Source organism: Podarcis raffonei, chromosome 8 (genome assembly GCF_027172205.1).
Source record: "Podarcis raffonei isolate rPodRaf1 chromosome 8, rPodRaf1.pri, whole genome shotgun sequence".
Lineage (NCBI taxonomy): Eukaryota > Metazoa > Chordata > Lepidosauria > Squamata > Lacertidae > Podarcis > Podarcis raffonei.
Window position 1 is genome coordinate 78,723,082 of NC_070609.1, and position 20,363 is coordinate 78,743,444.

General features: G+C 47.6%; 1 protein-coding gene across 5 annotated transcripts in view; it reads left to right on the plus strand.

The window, feature by feature from the left end:
- The window catches only part of PAX7 (paired box 7), a 170,039-nt gene that overhangs the window by 66,578 nt on the left and 83,098 nt on the right, over positions 1-20,363 (plus strand). The window lies entirely within an intron of this gene.

The window sequence follows — 20,363 nt, forward strand, 5'->3', positions numbered from 1 at the left end:
GCAGCGTCTGACCAGGAACGAGACCTTGGGGTCGTAGTAGTTGGCTCAATGAAAATGTCAGGCTAGTGTGCGGCAACTGTGAAAAAGGCAGATTCCATGCTAGGGATCATTAGGAAAGGAACTGAAAATATAACTGCTAATATCATATTGCCATTATACAAATAGATGGTGTGACCATGTTTGGAATACTGTATACCAGTTTTGGCATAGAAACTGCTTTGGTCGTCCTGTATGATGACAGGGAAAAGGTGTTCCTGTTCATTCTTCTTGACCTCTTGGTGACTTTCAATACCATTGACTATTCTGGAGCAGTTGTCTGAGTTAGGGGTGGATAGCACCACTTAGCAGTGGTCCTACTTGGAGGGTGAGACTTGGAGAGTGCTCTTCAGCCCCGTGGAGCCTTCAACGTGGGGTTCCTTGGGGTTCAATGTTGTTTAACACCTACATCAGCGGTTCTCAACCCGTGGGTCCACAGATGTTGTTGGACTACAACTCCCATCATCCCTGAGCTCTGGCCTTGCTAGCTAGGGGCGATGGGATCTGGGGACCCACAGGTTGAGAAAGGCTGATCTACATGAAACCGCTGAGTGGGGTTATCCAGAGTTTGGGATCAGCAAGATGCTGGTGACACACAGCATACATTGTCAGCAAGATGCTAGTATTGCACTCCCTCTGAAGAAATGGGTATGTAGCTTGCGGGTTCTTCTAAGGCTCAGGTGGCTTCGGTGGACCTGCATTGCAGGGGGTTAGATGACTCTTGGGGTCCCTTCCAACTCTACAATTCTATGATTCTATGATTCTGCAATGGCACCCCATTTGTGCTGGCCTGGCACTTTCATTACACACCTTTAGGATCCAAGTGAAAATGTTTCTCTACCTAAGCATTTGGCTGATTAACGCTCTAGGGCAAGCATAGGCAAACTCCGGCCCTCCAGATGTTTGGGACTACAATTCCCATCATCCCTGACCACTGCTCTTGTTAGCTAGGGATGATGGGAATTGTAGTCCCAAACACCTGGAGGGCCACAGTTTGCCTATGCCTGCTCTAGGGCCTTTTAAATGTGTTTGTGGGAGAGGGTTCTTGGTTTGTTTTGGTCCTTGTTTCATTCTGTATCTTGTGTTCTCATCTTGCCTGCTCATGTTGGGAACTGCCCTGTGATCCCCGGATGAAGGGCAGTATGCAATTCTGATGAATCTATACATAATAAAAACACACCGCTCTGTCCACCTCACCTCAGATAGGATATTGTAGAGTTGGAACAGGTTCTGGGGGGAGAGGCAAGCAAAGTGATCAAGGGCGTGAAGCAATCATGAGGAGAAGTTGCAGCGTTTGGAATGTTTTAGTTTGGGGAAAAGGGTAAGGAAGAGGGTGACATGATTTGTTGTTGTTGTTTAGTCGTTTAGTCATGTCCGACTCTTCATGACCCCATGGACCAGAGCACGCCAGGCACTCCTGTCTTCCACTGCCTCCCACAGTTTGGTCAAACTCATGTTTGTATCTTCGAAAACACTGTCCAACCATCTCGTCCCCTGTCGTCCCCTTCTCCCTGTGCCCTCCATCTTTCCCAACATCAGGGTCTTTTCCAGGGAGTCTTCTCTTCTCATGAGGTGGCCAAAGTATTGGAGCCTCAGCTTCACAATCTGTCCTTCCAATGAGTACTCAGGGCTGATTTCCTTCAGAATGGATAGGTTTGATCTTCTTGCAGTCTATGGGACTCTCAAGAGTCTCCTCCAGCACCATAATTCAAAAACATCAATTCTTTGGCGATCAGCCTTCTTTATGGTCCACTTCTCACTTCCATACATCACTACTGGGAAAACCATACCTTTAACTATACAGACCTTTGTTGGCAGTGAATAAAATGATGCATGGCATGGGGAAAGCAGATAGAGGTGGGGTTTTCTTTCCCCCTTCTCTCATAACAATAGAATTCAGGGACGTCCAGAGAAGCTGAATGTTGGAAGAATCAGGACAGAGAAAATAAAGCCCTTTGCACAGCACCTAGTTAAACTATGGGACTTGCTGTCACAAAAGGCAGCAATAGCCTCTGCAATCTTCTGCTAACAAATACCACTTGCTGGAAATGGCAGGAAGGAGAGAGTTCCTATGACACTCAGGTCTTCCTTGTGAGCTTCACATTGGGGCATCTGGTTGGCTGCTGGAAAAATAGGATGCTGGACTAGGTGGGCTGTTGGCCTAGCACACTTTTCTTGTGTTCTTAGATAACGCTAACACTCAACAGCATAGCTCCCTTGGTGTTAGAGCATGGTGCTGATAACACCAAGGTCACAAGTTCAATCCCCAGATGGGACAGCTGCATATTCCTGCATTGTCGGGTGGTTGGATTAGATCAGCATTTCCCAAACGTGGGTCTCCAGCTGTCTTTGGACTACAGTTCCCATCATCCCTGACCACTGGTCCTGCAAGCTAGGGATGATGGGAGTTGTGGTCAGCTGGAGACCCAAGTTTGGGAACCTTAGACTAGATCAGCCTTTCTCAACCTGTGGGTCCCCAGATCTCGTTGAACGGCAACTCCCATCACCCCTAGCTAGCAAGGCCAGAGCTCAGGGACGATGGGAGTTGTAGTCCAACAACATCTGGGGACCCACAGGTTGAGAACCGCTGGACTAGATGATCCTCTGGGTCCCTTACAACTCTACAATTCTAGAATGATAAGAATGACCCTAGTGATCCTATCATTTGAAAAAGTTTTGGTCCTTAAAGGGTTTTTTTTATTAAATACAACAACAACCTCATACAATATATATATATATATATAGATACATTCTGGCCTGGAATACATTTTTTCCCTTTTTTCAGACCAGAGGCACCCCGCAGCTGGGTCCTCCTGACTTCAAGGCAGAGATCAACCCAATATTACCTCAATTAATTAACTGCAAAGACAAAGGGCTTTTGAGGCCTCCTCTCTCTTAGCCGGGAAGGGGGTCTTTGTACCCTAAACTCACTGAATGGCGGGGCGGCGGGGGTGGGGAGGTCAGCAAAAGATCCTCAGGGGAAAAGTTAAGTGGCATTTTCGATACTTGGTTTCTGGAGCTATTTATATCTTTGTGTTTCTAGTTCCAACTTTGAAACTCAGCTGGGGACATTATGACGAAACAGGAGGGGGGGCAGCTTCTCTCTCAGTCTTCGCAGCTGAAATCAAAGCAAATCCCCATCTCAAAGTGGGGGCAGACTTTGCTTCATAACTTTTTTTTTCTCATGTCGTGCAGTGTTTTTTGAAGCTTTTCAGGTTAAATATAACCCATCTTGGCTTTGATGAGGAGGGGAGGGTTTTTTTTTGTGTGTTTTTTTTTCAGACTGCTGCAAAGAGCTACAGGCTAAATCAGTCAACCAAATGAAAAGTTTGGGAGACTTTTGCTGAACAATAGAGGCTTTTGAATTGTGTTGCTCTTTGGATGCAACAGAGTTTCTTTGGTTTCTTCCTTTTCCACTTGCTTTGGTGACTCTTAGGTACATCCCTGCATTGTGAAATACAGAAACGTAGACAGCTGGTCATATAACCAAGTCAGGCTGTTGGTCTGTCTAGCTCAGTACTGCCTACACTGACTGGCAGCAGCTCTCCAGTGTTTCAGGAGGGGAGTTTTTCGTGCCCTACCTGGAGATGCTGCTGGGGATGGAACCTGGGACCTTCTGCATGCAGAACAGATGCTCCACCCCTTGTAGAGATGCCTTGTAATAATAATTTATTACTTATACCCCGCCCATCTGGCTGGGTTTCCCCAGCCACTCTGAGCAGCTTCCAAGAATATTAAAATACAATAAACATTAAAAGCTTCCCTAAACAGGGCTGCCTTCAGATGTCTTCTAAAAGTCTGGTAGTTGTTTATCTCTTTGACATCTGATGGGAGGGCGTTCCACAGGGAGGGCGCCACCACCGAGAAGGCCCTCTGCCTGGTTCCCTGTAACTTCTCGCAGTGAGGGAACCACCCAGAAGGCCCTCGGTGCTGGACCTCAGTGTCCAGGCAGAATGATGGGGGTGGAGATGCTCCTTCAGGTATACTGGGCTGAGGCTGTTTAGGGCTTTCAAGGTCAGCACCAACACTTTGAATTGTGCTTGAAAACGTACTGGGAGCCAGTGTAGATCTTTCAAGACCAGTGTTATATGGTCTCGGCCACTGCTCCCAGTCACCAGTCTAGCTGCCACATTGTAGAGATGCAGTCGTGAATGGCGTCCCTTACCTTGAACATCTGCTTGACCTTCTGCCAGGGTAGGTTGATGTTCAGTTTATGTATCAGCTGGAGCACCTTGCTGATGCTCAGGCTGCCACCGCCATTCTTGTCCTCTTCGTCAAAGGTTTGTTTCAACCACATTTAGCAGGAGTCAAGAAAAAGAGGAGAGATAACTCTGCCAGGGCAAGCAAAGAGAAGATTCTGAATGGAATGAAGGCTGCTTCCCTGGGACTACAGCAATCAAGGGATTCAAAAACCACAGAGCACTTAATCAGGAAGAAACAAAATCGTGGAAGGCCATCTGATCAAGCTTTCTGCCACAAGATGGGATCACCCATTCAGTGGGCAGAAATGGCTAACTTAGGTCTGTTCATGTCAATGGCTCTACTGAACCATGTGGGAAGAAGACTACAGTTTCTGCAGGCATGGGACTACAAAACCCCTGGTGCAATGCAATTGCGAGGAAAAATCAAAAGGAAATATTAGGCGTGATCTCCAGAGCTGGGGGAACACTCCAGAGGCCCAGAGGCAGCATGGGATATTGATGGATGTCTTCATGCCAGATTAGCTTCAAATAGTTGCAGCCAATGTTAATCCTATCCCAGATACTACTCGCTTACATTTATTAATTTTGATGAGTCTATTCTGAGCAAAACCTTGGGTACAGGCATAGGGAATATAGACCACAGAATCATAATGAGTTGTGGAATCACATGACTGCTTAGTCTATAGCAGGAATGTGGCTTGTTCGTAATTCCTGAGTGCAGCACTCTGCGGAGTTGCCAAATTTGTGCCGTGCAAGATTTATTCTGAGTTAATTTATTGACTGCACCTGCGTGGTCCATGAAGCTAGCATAGCTAAGCAGCCAAAGTCAGGTGGCACATGCCATCTTTGGGAACACTCAGGTGTCCCTTCCTTTAACCCTTTACTTTCTCTCCATCTATCTAGCGGGGTTGCTAGGAAAGTACACCTGACAGCAAACCCCGAGCAGAGCAGGTTACATCGAAATGTGATGGACCCTCGCTGTTGTCAGTTTTTAAACAGAGACTGGATGTCCATCTGCCAGGGAATCTTCAGATGTGACCCCTGCATAGCAGATGACTCCTGTGATCCCTTCAAACTCTACAATTCTAAGTTGACATTTTTGCTTGTTTAAAATTACAGTGGTACCTCGGGTTAAGTACTTAATTCGTTTCAGAGGTCTGTTCTTAACCTGAAACTGTTCTTAACCTGAAGCACCACTTTAGCTAATGGGGCCTCCTGCTGCTGCTGTGCCGCCAGAGCACGATTTCTGTTCTCATCCTGAAGCAAGGCTATAATTCCAAACGAACCAAGGCTGGCTTGCAAGGCAGAATGGGGAGAGCCCTATGTCAAACCGGGCAAAATGTGAGTCAGGACTGATCCTAAGCCTACAGAAGGTGCTAGGCATGTTTATTGCCCTGAGGGCTTTGCTGAGACCAAAAAACTTTAGTTTGGAGCTTACTTAATAGGGAGTAGAATGGAAGCTGGGGGAGGTGGGAGAGAGAGCTGAGCTTTCTTCCTTTTTTAAAGGATCGCCTCTTTATTGCTTAAGCCACCTGGCTCTCTCTTTTTCCCATCAGGCTCCACTTAAGCTAATGTACCTTTTAAATGTGGTGGTGGTGGGGATAATCTAGGGGGTGCGGGCCCCCCTCCGAACCCTTTAGATATGGAAATGTCAGCCAGTTGTTTATAATTTTCTACCCTCCCTGTAACGTGAACCTGATGGAGCAAACAAAGGTTCTGAGGATCTGCTTGTTCCCTACCTTCAGAAATTTTGGAGCAGGTCCAGAACTCTTGTAAGCAAGCGGTTTTGTTCTTTAAGCAAGGGGAGCTGAAAGGAATAGAAGGGGTTTTTTAAAATAAAATAAAAAATTAAGCAGGCCATTCTTTTCCCTCTCTTAAGTCTACCAGTTTGGAAATAGTATCTCTATGGCTGGATCAGGCCATCCTTCATCCTGTTCTCACGTTGGCCAACTAGATGCCCATTATTGTAAACCCTCAAGCAGATCCCGAACATAAGAGCAATTTCCCCTCCTGCTTTCCCCCCGCAGCAACTGATATTCAGAAGCATTGCTGCCTCAACTGCGGAGGTAGAACACAGTCATCAAGGCTAGTAGCTTTCGGTAGCCCTCTCATCCCTGTATAAGTATAATTTGCTTTATTATCTATCTGGGTCAGTGGCGTAGCATGGGGGGTGCAGGGGGGCCGGCCGTACCGGGCGCAACATCTGGGGGTTAGGGCAAATCCACGGGTTAGGGGGCGCAAATTACTTGCCTTGCCCCAGGTGCTGACAACCCACGCTACGCCACTGATCTGGGTTGGTGGACATCAATGTCTTCTGTAGGAGCAAGCTCCACAGTTTAACTATATACACTGCTTCTATTTTCGGACACCCGCCAGTAGTTTGTATATATATATTTATTTTCTGGAGATCAGCCAACCCACTCGGCAAATGTACAGATAATTGCAATTTGCACACTGTGGTTCTAAAGGTGTTGAATGGGCCAAACTAGTAAAACGGGAGTGGAAAACTGTGATGATAAAATAATAGAGCTGCAAAGTTGGAAAGGACACAAAGGGTCATCTTGGCAGTCACAGCTGAAGAATCCCCAGCAAATGACCACCTAACCTCTGTTTTAAAAATCTCCAATGAAGGAGAGTCCATCTCCTTCCATAGGAGTCCATTCCACAGTCAAGCAGCTTTCCCCATCAGAAAGTTCTTCCTAAGGTTTAGCCAGAATCTCCTTTTTTGTAATTTGAATCCAGGTCCTTCCTTCCGGAGCAGCAGAAAACTAACTTGCTTCTAACCCTACCACCCCATTTAAAGATGGGCAGTAGAGATAAGGAATCAACCCATTTCAATTTCTCTTTCCTTCCAATCTTCCATATCAGCTTACAATCCAAAACAAAGCACGAGTCTGCTGTCTCCACCACAACTCTGACTGTCACTTTCCTTTACTGCCCCAAGCTACCTTAGTCACAAACCATGTCTTCCTATAATGCAGGACTGCAGAACCTGTGGCCTGACAGATGTTGCTGGAGCTGGACTCCATCTCCCTTCATCCCTGACCATTAGCTGGGATTGCTGGGAGTTCGAGTCCAACGACACCCAGAGCGCAACGCACTGGCTACCCCTGGCATAAGCAGTATTGAACAAGATGGTCTATTGTTTTAGCTCAGCAGAAGGCTGTTTGTTGCTATCTGGGCCTCTGATCTGATATTGGACGACTCTCCTGGGTCGTCCTCCCAGAGGAAGTTCCTTCTTAATCCACCACCCTCCCGCAAACCCCCAGTCCTCTCAGGCCCTCTCCTTTCCTCGCCCTCCTCTTCTGTTTGGCAAAGTTTGAGCGCGGCACGAAATCTCACCGCACGAATGTGTCAGCACGACTTAATATGTAGCACTAATTAAGAAATAAAGTCTCCTGGCCGGTTCCACGGCAATCATTTAGCCGAGTTTACTAACCACGCTCGGCTGCTTCAAAAATCGTCATTAGCCCACGCTACTTACGGGCATAAAATTTCTCGTTTTCTGCTTTTCATCGGCCTCGCCCTGGAATCTTGGTTTTGCTTTATTTATAAATTTGCACTCAAACAATGGCCATAAACCCATTCCCAGAGTGTTACAAATCAGAAATTTGTCCGCGTTCCCCCCTCCCCACCTTCCAGTGTGAGGCTCCCTTTCTGCTTTGGGAACGGCAGCGTCCATCGCCAGCTGGGGGGGTGGGAGAAAGGGGGGGAGCTTGGGGGTGGGGTTGCGCTGGAGATTGATTGGGGTGGAGGTTGGCGAGCGTTGAGAGAGAGAGAGAGAGAGAGAGAGAGAGAGAAGACACTGCAGGCATGAAAAGACAGTCTGTGGTGATGGGGGGCTGCTTTTGTACAGAGGGACTCAACTGGACATTGGGGGCAAGGACGGGCGGGGAAGGAAGAGGCATATGGGCCAAGCCATTCTCTGCAACTCCAGGAATAAGCGAAACTGCGGAGTTGCGGATCTGTCTGCTATTATTTTGCATCACTCTCAATTCTGCCTGAAACTGCAGTTAGGCTGCAATACAGTGGTACCTCAGGTTAAGTACGTAATTCCTTCCGGAGGTCCGTTCTTAACCTGAAACTGTTCTTAACCTGAAGCACCACTTCAGCTAACGGGGCCTCCTGCTGCTGCCGCGCCACCACCGCACAATTTCTGTTCTCATCCTGAAGTTCTTAACCCGAGGTACTATTTCTGGGTGAGCGGAGTCTGTAACCTGAAGCGTCTGTAACCCGAGGTATCACTGTGCTGCCCTATACCCACAGGTCTCAGGGCAGTTATATATGGGTTGCGTCCAGTGCTAGACCTACTCAGTGTAGACCCCATTAAGTTGAATGCAATGACTAACTTTGGTTCATTTATTTCAGTGGGTCTGCAGTGTGTTAAACCTCTTTAGTTTTTCTCGATACAGTGGTACCTCAGGTTAAGTACTTAGTTCGTTCCAGAGGTCCGTTCTTAACCTGAAACTGTTCTTAACCTGAAGCACCACTTCAGCTAATGGGGCCTCCTGCTGCCGCTGCGCCACCAGAACACCATTTCTGTTCTCATCCTGAAGCAAAGTTCTTAACCCGAGGTAATATTTCTGGGTTAGCGGAGTCTGTAACCTGAAGTGTATGTAACCCAAGGTACCACTGTAGATGCTTCCTTTGCCCACTAAGCAAGGTTTGTTCTCAGCCCCTGAATAGTTAGAAAGGGGCCACGATAACCAATCGGACCACCACTTATGTTCCTCTACTTGGGGGTAAGAAGATAAGGAGAGGCTTGCTGGATCAGGCCAATGGCCCATCTAGTCCAGCATCCTGTTCTCACAGTGGCCAACCAGATGCCCATCGTGGGAAACCCCCAAGCAGGATTCGAGCACAAGACCAAACTCTCCCCTCCTGTTGTTCCCAGCAGCAGGTGTGTAAAAGCATTCTTGCCTCCAACCATAGAGGCAACGCATAGCCATGTTGACTAGTGTAGCCATCAATAGACCTCTCCTCCGTCCAAGTTGATGGCCATCACTGGCCCCGGTGGGAGCACGTTCCATAGTTAAGCGCTGCATAAAGAAGGGATTTATGTGAGAAATTTCGATTCAGTTTATATTTAATGCAGAACCTCCTGAATTTGCCTTCCCCGAAACTTCATCCAGACCGAAACATAGCCGTCATTTGAGATTTGCAGGTCTCTTAATTTTTTTTTAATGTGGTTCACTGGCCTAGTAATGTGTGCAGAAATAAATAAATAAATGCAAATTGTAGTGAAAATGACACTCAAAGATGCATTAGGCTAGGGGAAATGGCTTTGCAAAAAAGCATGTATATTAGGAGAAATCCACACTTAAAGTGCTGATGAATTTTCATGAGCTTAAAAAAATGCAATGTGATGTGGAAATGTGGGGTACTGGGTTTAAGCTTGGAAGAATGAAAAACAGAGAAACTGAAATTGACACAGTCAGCCATTCCTAATTGGGAGTAAGCAATGTTTAAAAAGGAAAGAAAAAACTCAAAAATGACTGTGCAGGTTTCTAGCCCCTAAGTATGTGGGAATATAGGCTTAGCAGGAGTGGAAGACATCACTGCCAGTTTGTGTTGCCAATACTAAGCTACGTGAACCAGTGGTCTGACTCTGTAGAAGGAAGTTTCTTCTGTTATGTCTGAGCACCAGAAAGTCTACAGTGGGATAGAATTGGCTGCATTGCCCAGATCTTTGGGATTACAGAGCCCAACAGCCCCAGTCAACTCCTCATCCTCTAAATAAATGGCTGGTTTAAATGGTAAATTAGGAAGGTGTCTAATACTGAGGACAGTTGCTCCACCTAGTTCTGTATTGTCTGCACTGAAAAGCAGCAGCTGTCTAGGGTTTCAGGTAGCAGACATTCTCAGACTTACCTGGAGATGCATGCAGGGCAGATAATCTACCCCAGAGCTAAGGATCTCCCCCTAAAATTCAAGTAAGATTCTAGTCCCCATGGTTCTGAATTGAAAGGCTGATTGAGATAGGATTGAATCAGACCATTGGACCGCCTAGCTCTGTATTGTCTACACTGACTGGCAGCAGCTCTCCAGGGTTTCAGGCAGAGGTCTTCCCCAGCCCTACCTGGAGATGGTAGGGTCTGGACCTGGGACCTTCTACAGGCCAAGCAAGTGCTCTGCCACTGAATTGTGGCCCCTCACTAAACATTCTAGTCCTCAAAACTGAGACAGGACATTGGTCCATCTTGCTCAGTGTTGTCTACACTGACTGTGGCAGATCTTCAGGATTCCCAGCCCAGACTGAAGATGCCATTAGGGACTGAACCTGGGACCTTCTGCTTGTGAGACAGATGTTGTACCACTAAGCTACAGCCATTCCCCTTGCGCACCCTTTGTCCTCTCTGAAACAGTTCTCCGTAGGCACATCTCACTTCTGCATTTTGACCCCTTTGCTTCTTCCGAGCTCCACTTTCCTCCTCTCCCTCCTCCCCTACGACTATAGTCTCTCTTCCAGTATAAACACATCAGTTGCCAGCCAGCTTCTGTTTGCTGTCCTGGCAGAGGCACAGCAAACTTACAAGGAGACGTCAGCCAGCAAAGGTTAAAGACGGTAGCGGGATTGTAGTAGCAGGAGACGGGGCGGGTGTGCGGGGTGCCGGGGAATGAATCCAATAAAAATAATAGTATAATATGAACTGCTGTGGTTGTTGAGCTCATTTCAGGGAGAGCCCAAAGGCTTAGAGAGAATACCAAGGGAGTGTTCTCCTCTTCCCTAGGTGGTTGTGTTCAGGGTTTGTCCTACACAGAGTAGTCCCATTAAAGCAGGACTGGAGGGGAAGGCTATTGATGGCTACTTGCCGTGATGCTCTGCATTCATGATCAGAAACATTGATGTTTCTGAATACTAGTTTCTGGAAAATGCAGGAGGGGAGAAGGCTCTTGTGCTCAACTCCTTGGTCTTCTTCCCATTGGGCATTTGCTTGGCCACTGTGAGGACAGGATGCTGGACTAGATAGGCCACTGGCCTGATAATAATAATATAATAATAATTTATTATTTATACCCCGCCAATCTGGCTGGGTTTCCCCAGCCACTCTGGGCGGCTTCCAACACAATATTAAAATGCAGTAACGCATCAAACATTAAAAGCTTCCCTAAACAGGGCTGCCTTAAGATGTCGTCTAAAATTCTGGTAGTTGTTGTTCTCTTTGACATCTGGTGGGAGGGCGTTCCACAGGGTGGGTGCCACTACCGAGAAGGCCCTCTGCCTGCCTGGTTCCCTGATCCAGCAAGTTCTTCTGATATTCTTATCCTCCTCTCTTCCAACGAATGGAGTGGAATGTTGGAAGCTTCAGGTCAGATAAAAGGAACCACTTCTTCACACAGCACATCATTAAACTATGGGGTTTACTCCCATGGGAAGCAGTGATGGCCACCAAACTGGATGGCTTTAAAAGAGGAGTGAACAAACTCATGGAGAACAAGGCTATCAACAGCACCAATGTGCTCTGGCTCCACAGTCAGAGGCCATAATGCTTCTGAATACCAGTTGCTGGAAACTGCAGGAAGGGGGAGCACTTTGGGTCAGGGGCGGATCTACTACGAAAATAATGAAGTTTAAGCTTCAGGACCTCTAATCCCAGAGGGGCCCCAGAAGCGACTTTGGTCTACATTGCTTAAAAATTATGGGTCTAGTAGACCCAATTTGAGTCGCATGACTCAATTTGATTCTTTTGTTGTTGTATATATTTCAACAATCCTACTGTTTGAGGGCCAGTAACAGAGATGTTGCAAAAGTAGAGTGTTGCAGTAAGTTGGCTGTTCTGAATCCCCTTCTGCTTGTTCACAGAGGTCAAGACCCTCAAGGAATAACAGTGAGTTCATGAAAGTACTTAAGTGGATACCACAAACGCAAACATGATGGTGATCCATCATGGAAGAAGGTGACAGTGTTTACCCAGAGCTCATTGCTGGTTGTGAAGGCGCCCTCCCCATACCAGTTCAAACTTAGGGGCCCCAAAAATGTAGGTTCAAAACTGCTTTGGGTCCTGCTTGCAGGCTTCCCATTGGGGCATCTCCAAGGGCCTTCTGGTGGTTCCCTCACTGTGAGAAGTGAAGTTGCAGAGAACTAGGCAGAGGGCCTTCTCGGCAGTGGCACTGGTTGGAAGGAACCCCCCGTTTCCTAAGTGATCTCCCAGTCTAAGCTGCTTCTGCTGAAGCAACATGAAGCTCATGACTTCCTCCATTGGGGGGGGGGTAACAAATTCCCCTAATTTAGAGTCTTCTCATTCTGGGAGTTTTGAAATCTTAGCACAGCCAATGCCACGAGGAAATTCTCCTGTTTGCATAATGGAAGAGTCTGATCTAAGTGCACAATGGAAGAGTCTGATTTAACTACGCAACAGGCTGAAGACTGTGGAGCTGCTATGAGACTGTGGGAATGCACAGTGGAACATGTACTTTATTAAGCTTTTAGGATATGCCTTCTAACTCCTAAAGACTTCACAAAAGATGCCAAACTCTTAGAGTCTGAACAACTTACTGTAGAGGAGCATGGAATGAGAGGTTGGCAGCAGAGGGGAGGCACCAGTTTCATCTGAATTCCTGGATCCATCCACCATCTCACATCTGCTCTCACAAACTCATCCAGATGGACCAAGTAGATGACATACTCTCCAATATTCCCCTCATGAAAAGAAGGATGTCCATAGTAATAATAATAATGTTATTATTAAACCCCACCCATCTGATTGGGTTGCCCCAGCCACTCTAAGCAGCTTCCAACATATATAAAACCTAATAAAACATTAAACAATTTAAAACTCCCCTATAGAGGGCTGCCTTCAGATGGCTTCTAAAACCTGTGTCACTACTTATCTCCTTGGCTGCGGGGTCGCATAAATCCACACCCTCCAACATTTCTCCGATGAAAATAGGGTCGTCCTAAGGAAAATCAGGTGGCGCTATGAGTTAAACCACAGAGCCTAGGACTTGCCGATCAGAAGGTCGACGGTTCGAATCCCCGCAACAGGGTGAGCTCCCGTTGCTCAGTCCCTGCTCCTGCCAACCTAGCAGTTCGAAAGCACGTCAAAGTGCAAGTAGATAAATAGGTACCACTCCGGTGGGAAGGTAAACGGTGTTTCCATGCACTGCTCTGGTTCGCCAGAAGCAGCTTAGTCATGCTGGCCACATGAATGCTGTATTGTATTTAACACTCGATTGGAAGCTTCCCAGAGTGGCTGGGGAAACTCCACCAGATGGGTGGGGTATAAATAAATTATTATTATTATTATTATTATTATTATTACCCGGAAGCTGTACGCCGGCTACCTCGGCCAATAAAACGAGATGAGTGCCGCAACCCCAGAGCCAGTCATGACTGGAGCTAATGGTCAGGGGTCCCTTTACCTTTAAGGAAAAGCAGGACATTCTGGGATCAAATCACAAACCAGAATGGCTTCTGTAAATTCAGGATTCTTTTTCTGGAAAATAGGGACACTTGGAGGGTCTGGGTGATTTATCCCCATCCCTTTGCCTTGAACAAATTGACAGAAGAACTTAAGACAAGGCCCACCTACAACATCCTTTTCTTACAGTAGCCAACTATATGGGAAGCTTGCAAACAGAACTGAGCACAAGAACCTTCTCCCCAGCAACTGGTATTCAAAAGCATTCCTGCCTCTGACCACAGAGGCAAAGCAGAGCCAATTCTACACCCCCAAACCTCTATTCTTGAGCTATTAATTCTGCCATTGAACTTCCTTCTGCTCCAACTCAAATACAGTAATCTTAACACACTGCACCCCAAATCTTTGCACCCAAAAAGGTTTACAAAGCACCGCTGCTTCTCTGATCCTGGATCTTCCCTTAAAGTTGGTAGGAGGAGTTAGCTTTGCATCTTCACTTCCCTCCCCCCCCCTTTTTGAGATGATAACAGTCTCCTTGACCCTTTGTTGCTGAGGACCCCTTCTCCTTCTCCTTCTTCTCTTTCTTCTTCCCTGCCACCCTTTCTCTCCTTCCCCCTCCCACCCCCCATCCAGAATCTCTTTTCCAGGCGGCGGGTTTTAATATTCAAGCCGTTACCTTCTCTGCGAAGCTGCGCCAGGGAGGTTGACGTGCCCCAGTTTATTGATATCACTTTGGCCTGTCAGCCGCACATTCAGCAGCTAATGGCCCCCTAAGGTGCCCGTCCAGGCAGCTCTAAAGAGATCTGCACCAAGGAGAGAGAGAAAGAGAGGGGGGGAATGCCCCCTGTTTTTTGTTATTTTTTGTCCAAGGTGAGACAATGCAGAAGAGGGAGATCTCCGTTCCCAACAGATGACAGGGCTGATAAAGAGCCCGGCGATGCAATAATATCTCTCTTTTCATTCCTTTCCCCAATTCTTCTTTCTGTCACTTCCATTATCTTCTCCTGCTCTCCCTTCACTTTCTTCTCCAGTGTGGAAAGAGGAGACAAGTCTGAGAGGGGTTCAATCCCAGGCATAACTTGATTTTTGATTTTTTTTTAAGGCAGCCTGATTTCTTATAACCCTTCTTGACGACATCCCAATGCTTCGCTGTTGGTTGATGGAAGGCGATGGGAGGGCACCCTGCTTCTCACACGCCCTCTTTCTGATTGGTTCCTTGTGGTCCTATGAATCTTGGATGTTGGCGAACCACGAGGCCAGAGAATGGGGAGTGAGTTGCTGCTGGAAGATACAGGCAGATGAAGACCTTCTCGGCGCAGTGCGTAGTTAAGTTCACTGCTACAGGAGAGACAGATGACCATCAACCTAGATGGCTTTAAAAAAAGGATCAGACAAATTCATGAAGGAGGAAACAAGATTCCTCCATTTTCCAGGGGACAGCCCTTGAGATATTTGCAGATGGCTATCTTATTTCCTTTCAGTCTCCTCTTTCCCAGGCTAAACATCCCCAACTCCCTCAACCGTTCTTCATCAGGCTTGGTTTCCACACTCTTCATCATCTTGGTTGCCCTCCTCTGCACACCTTCTAGCTTGTTAATATCCTCTCCAGCCTAGAACCAGATAGAGGACTCCAGATTTGATCTGACCAAGGCAGAATAGAGCGGTACTATGACTTCCCTTGATCAGGACCCAATAATTCTGTTGATGCAGCCTAGAATAGCATTCACTTGTTTGGTACTACATCACACTGTTGACTCATGTCCACCTTGTTGTCCTACCTGTGGGCTTCTGGTTGGACAATGTGAGAACAGGATGCTGGATTAGACGGGCTATTGGCCTGATCCAGCAGACTCTTCTTATGTGTAAGAGAATGGGGCCAAGCCACAGGAAGGACGAGGGAAGATTATAATTTGAGAGGGAGAGAATGAGAGTAATGGGCTGATCTGAATATTTTTTCATTCACGGTTGACTCACTGGGAAGGCCCCATGGACCAGGGAGTCAAGTTTATTCCCAGCAACTGGCAATCAGAGACATTTACTGCCTCTGATAGTGGGAGTAGAACATAACCATTGGCAGCCCTAGGTAAAGGTAAAGGGACCCCTGACCATTAGGTTCGGACAACTTCCGGGTCATGTGGCCAGCATGACTAAGCCACTTCTGGCAAACCAGAGCAGTGCACGGAAACACCGTTTACCTTCCTGTCGGAGCATTACCTATTTATCTACTTGCACTTTGACGTGCTTTTGAACTGCTAGGTTGGCAGGAGCAGGGACTGAGCAATGGGAGCTCACCCTGTTGTGGGGATTCGAACCACTGACCTTCTGATCGGCAAGCCCTAGGCTCTGTGGTTTAACCCACAGCGCCACCCGCGTCCTATTGGCAGCCCTACCCCCCATTAATTTGTTTAATCCAAGCTGGTGGCCATCACTACATCATAAGGAAATGGACCCTTATCTAGTCCAGGGATGATGGTAGCTGGAAAAGTAGTAAAGAAGGCTAGAGGTTTCCCCTACCCCAGCATTCACAGGGGGCAGAGTTTTGGTGGAGTTAAGGAGGAGAAGCGAAGGCAAGTGATGGTCTAGTTCAGAGATGGAGACCCTATAGCTCTCCACCTCCAACTCCCATCAGCCCCAGCAGGATAGCCGATAGTCAGGGGTGATGATAGCTGGAATCTAGCAATATAAGGAAAGCTACCCGTTTCCCCCCAGCCCTGCATTAAAAGAAAAGAGTTGTGATGGAGTGAGCCAGGGAAAGTAAAGGTCAGTGACAATCTAGTTAGCGGATGGGGAAAACAATAGCCCTTTGGGGGTTGGACAAGATGATCCAAGAGTTCAAGGACAGGTTCCATCCCTGCCAATATGCTCAAGGTATGAACCAAGGTATGAACTTCAGCTCCCATGCACCCCAACCACCATGGCCAATAGATGATGATGATGAGAGTCCAGCAACATTCGGACGGCCGCAGGCTCCCCTCCCCAGCTTTAGGTTCCACTTGTTGGCTTCCTGCAAGCATCTGGAAGAACAGAATGCCAAGCTGGATGGACAGTGCTTGCAGAATTGAGTTTCTTTATGTTCACAGCCATGATTGATGGGAACCTCTGCCTTTGAGGCAGCTTTCCTTTGAATCCTACTTGCTAGGAGAAAAGAACAGTAGGTGGTCTTCAATCTTCATGCTTATGAGCTTCCCAGAATCCCAGACTAATCCTTATTCATCTTCTTCCTAAACTCAGAAGGTTGAAAAGGTAGATACCACAGGTTTTAAGTCAGGTAGAAGCTATCTCTTCTTCCTGCACCGATTTCTTGCCCTAAGAGTTTGGCACTTCACAACATTACCAGTTTTGACGAATGAGGTCTATTTTAGAGAAGAAAGTAAGGAGAGTCCCACTGGATCAGAGAAGGCATGGGGGTGGGCCTTTCTCATCCCGAGGGCCTCATCCCCTTCTGCGCAATGTTCTGAGGGCCATGGGCAAAAATGGGCGGTGCAACAAATGTGAGTTTTTACCTTTGTACAGCAGGCTAGTTTCTACACCCCCTCACAAACCCCCATTCAGATATGCAAGAGTTCAAGGACAGGTTCCATCCCTGCCAATATGCTCAAGGTATGAACCATGGTCATTGAGGGTTGTGACCTTGAGAGTGTCCCAAGCCCAGAGAGACGGGTCTGAAGCAGTACATTTCACCCCCGGGACTGAGGCTCCCTACCCATGGATCAGACGAAAGCTTGGCAACCCTGACGGCTATGTTCTGCCTCCATTGTTGGAGGTAAAGGTAAAGGTGATCTGACCAAGGCAGAATAGAGCGGTACTATGACTTCCCTTGATCAGGACCCAATAATTCTGTTGATGCAGCCTAGAATAGCATTCACTTGTTTGGTACTGCATCACACTGTTGACTCATGTCCACCTTGTTGTCCTGCCTGTGGGCTTCTGGTTGGACAATGTGAGAACAGGATGCTGGATTAGACAGGCTATTGGCCTGATCCAGCAGACTCTTCTTATGTGTAAGAGAATGGGGCCAAGCCACAGGAAGGACGAGGGAAGATTATAATTTGAGAGGGAGAGAATGAGAGTAATGGGCTGATCTGAATATTTTTTCATTCACGGTTGACTCACTGGGAAGGCCCCATGGACCAGGGAGTCAAGTTTATTCCCAGCAACTGGCAATCAGAGACATTTACTGCCTCTGATAGTGGGAGTAGAACATAACCATTGGCAGCCCTAGGTAAAGGTAAAGGGACCCCTGACCATTAGGTTCAGACAACTTCCGGGTCATGTGGCCAGCATGACTAAGCCGCTTCTGGCGAACCAGAGCAGCGCACGGAAACGCCGTTTACCTTCCCACCGGAGCGGTACCTATTTATCTACTTGCACTTGACGTGCTTTTGAACTGCTAGGTTGGCAGGAGCAGGGACCGAACAACAGGAGCTCACCCTGTCGTGGGGATTCGAACCGTCGACCTTCTGATCAGCAAGCCCTAGGCTCTGTGGTTTAGACCACAGCGCCACCCACATCCCTATTGTTGGAGGTAGTATGTCTCTGAATGAATACCAGTTGCTGGAAACTACAGGAGAGGAGAGTTGCTGTGGAATCACTTCCCACTGGGCCATCTGGTTGGCTACTGTGAGGGCAGGATGCCAGACGAGATGGGCAAATGGCCTGATGCAACAGCAGGACCAGTCAGATAGCTCAGTTCCTCACAGCGTGGTGCTGATGATCATGCCAAGGTTGCAGATTCAATCCCTGTATAGGAGAGCTGCATATTTCTGCATTGCAGGGGGTTGGACAAGATGATCTTCAGGGTCCCCTTCCAACACTATGATTCTAGTGTTCCCATGTCCATCTATTCCAAGATCGAAGCAGATGCTTCCAGGATTGAACATGGCAGCCCTCCCCCATGTTTCTGAGATTCAGTGGCAGACTGTGTGTGTACCTGGAGGGTTAATTCCTATAACAGCAAAGGGGAAACTGAAGGCAACCCCACTGTATCACATCCATGGTCCACCTAGGATGGACATAGCTGGACTAAGACTTTCATCCTCTTTGACTGTTATCCATACAGGCTGATGGAGCTGATGGGAGTTGTTGTCCAGGACCATTCTGGATGTGGGCCACCAGCATTTTCTTAGGTCCTTACCAGCCAGCCCAAGAAACTGGCTTTCACCAGCCTACTACCACCAAAATCAGGCAGGTTCCACACTCATCCCCATGATCTGAGAGAGCCTGATCCTTGATATCTAATCCCTTTCAAAGCCACCTACCCTATAGCCCATTCCACATGTTGTTTAGTCGTTTAGTCTTGTCCAACTCTTCATGACCCCATGGACCAGAGCACGCCAGGCACTCCTGTCTTCCACTGCCTCCCGCACTTTGGTCAAACTCATGCTGGTAGCTTCGAGAACACTGTCCAACCATCTCGTCCTCTGCCATCCCCTTCTCCTTGTGCCCTCCATCTTTCCCAACATCAGGGTCTTTTCCAGGGAGTCTTCTCTTCTCATGAGGTGGCCAAAGTATTGGAGCCTCAGCTTCAGGATCTGTCCTTCCAGTGAGCACTCAGGGGTGATTTCCTTCAGAATGGATAGGTTTGATCTTCTTGCAGTCCATGGGACTCTCAAGAGTCTCCTCCAGCACCATAACTCAAAAGCATCAATTCTTCGGCGATCAGCCTTCTTTATGGTCCAGCTCTCACTTCCATACAACACTACTGGGAAAACCTTAGCTTCAGCTATACTGGCCTTTGTTGGCAAGGTGTTTTTTAGGATGCTGTCTAGGTTTGTCCCCATTCCACATACAAACCCACATCTCCTCGCCCCGCTCTCTTCACGGAGAACTGTCCCTCTGTTTAGTCAAATTTCCAAGTTCTCCCAACTCCATCGCGGGCATTGCCTTCCAATGCCACTCTGATACAGCTGACCAGTTCAGTGCCTGGGAGGAGGAGGAGAAGCAGCCTCATATCTCTAGAAAAAGGCCCCTGGTGCTTTAATGCGTTGCTGAGCACACCGGTCCCCAGCTGAGCTGTAAATGACTTTTTTTTCCTTTCCATTTTCCGAGGCCAGCCGCCCTGTCTGTTTGGAATTCCCGGACCACCTCACCGACGTGAGCCCTCTCATTCCGCCCGGGCTGCATTACTAGATTAAAACGCATATCAACGATTACGCGATTGGTTTTTCTGTCTGCGGCTTCACGCCACCAAACCTTAAACTATGTTAAACTGTAATCAAAATTGGATGAAGGAGGGCGGTTTGTTTGTTTGTTTTTTGGAGGGTGAGTGTTGCTGCAAGGAGCGACAGATGGAGAAAAGGGAAGCCAAGATGAGTAGCAGGCGTAGGCGACTGGTTCTCTTTGGATTTGTAGGGCCAGGGAGGACAATGCAATGGTGTGTCCACCCTAGCAATAGCTCTCGGCCCTAGTCTTGAGAGTTAAAAACATGATTTTGGCTGATGAGTGTGAGTACAGGAGAGAAGGGGTGCATTTTTATTCTGCAGAAATCTTCTTTCACCCACATGGCTCTCCCACTCCCCCCTGCCCTGTTGCAAAGCTTTCATACAACTGCAGAGTTGGAAGGGACCCCAGGGGTCATCTAGTCCAACCCCCTGCAATGCAGGAATCTCAACTAAAGTATCCATGACAGATGGCCACCCAACCTCTGCTTAGAAACAGCCAATGAAAGAGCGTCCGCCACCTCCGTTAATGTCAGGAAGTTCTTCCTAATGTTCACTTGGAATCTCCTTTCTTGTTGTTTGAAGCCGTTGGTTCGAGTCCTGCC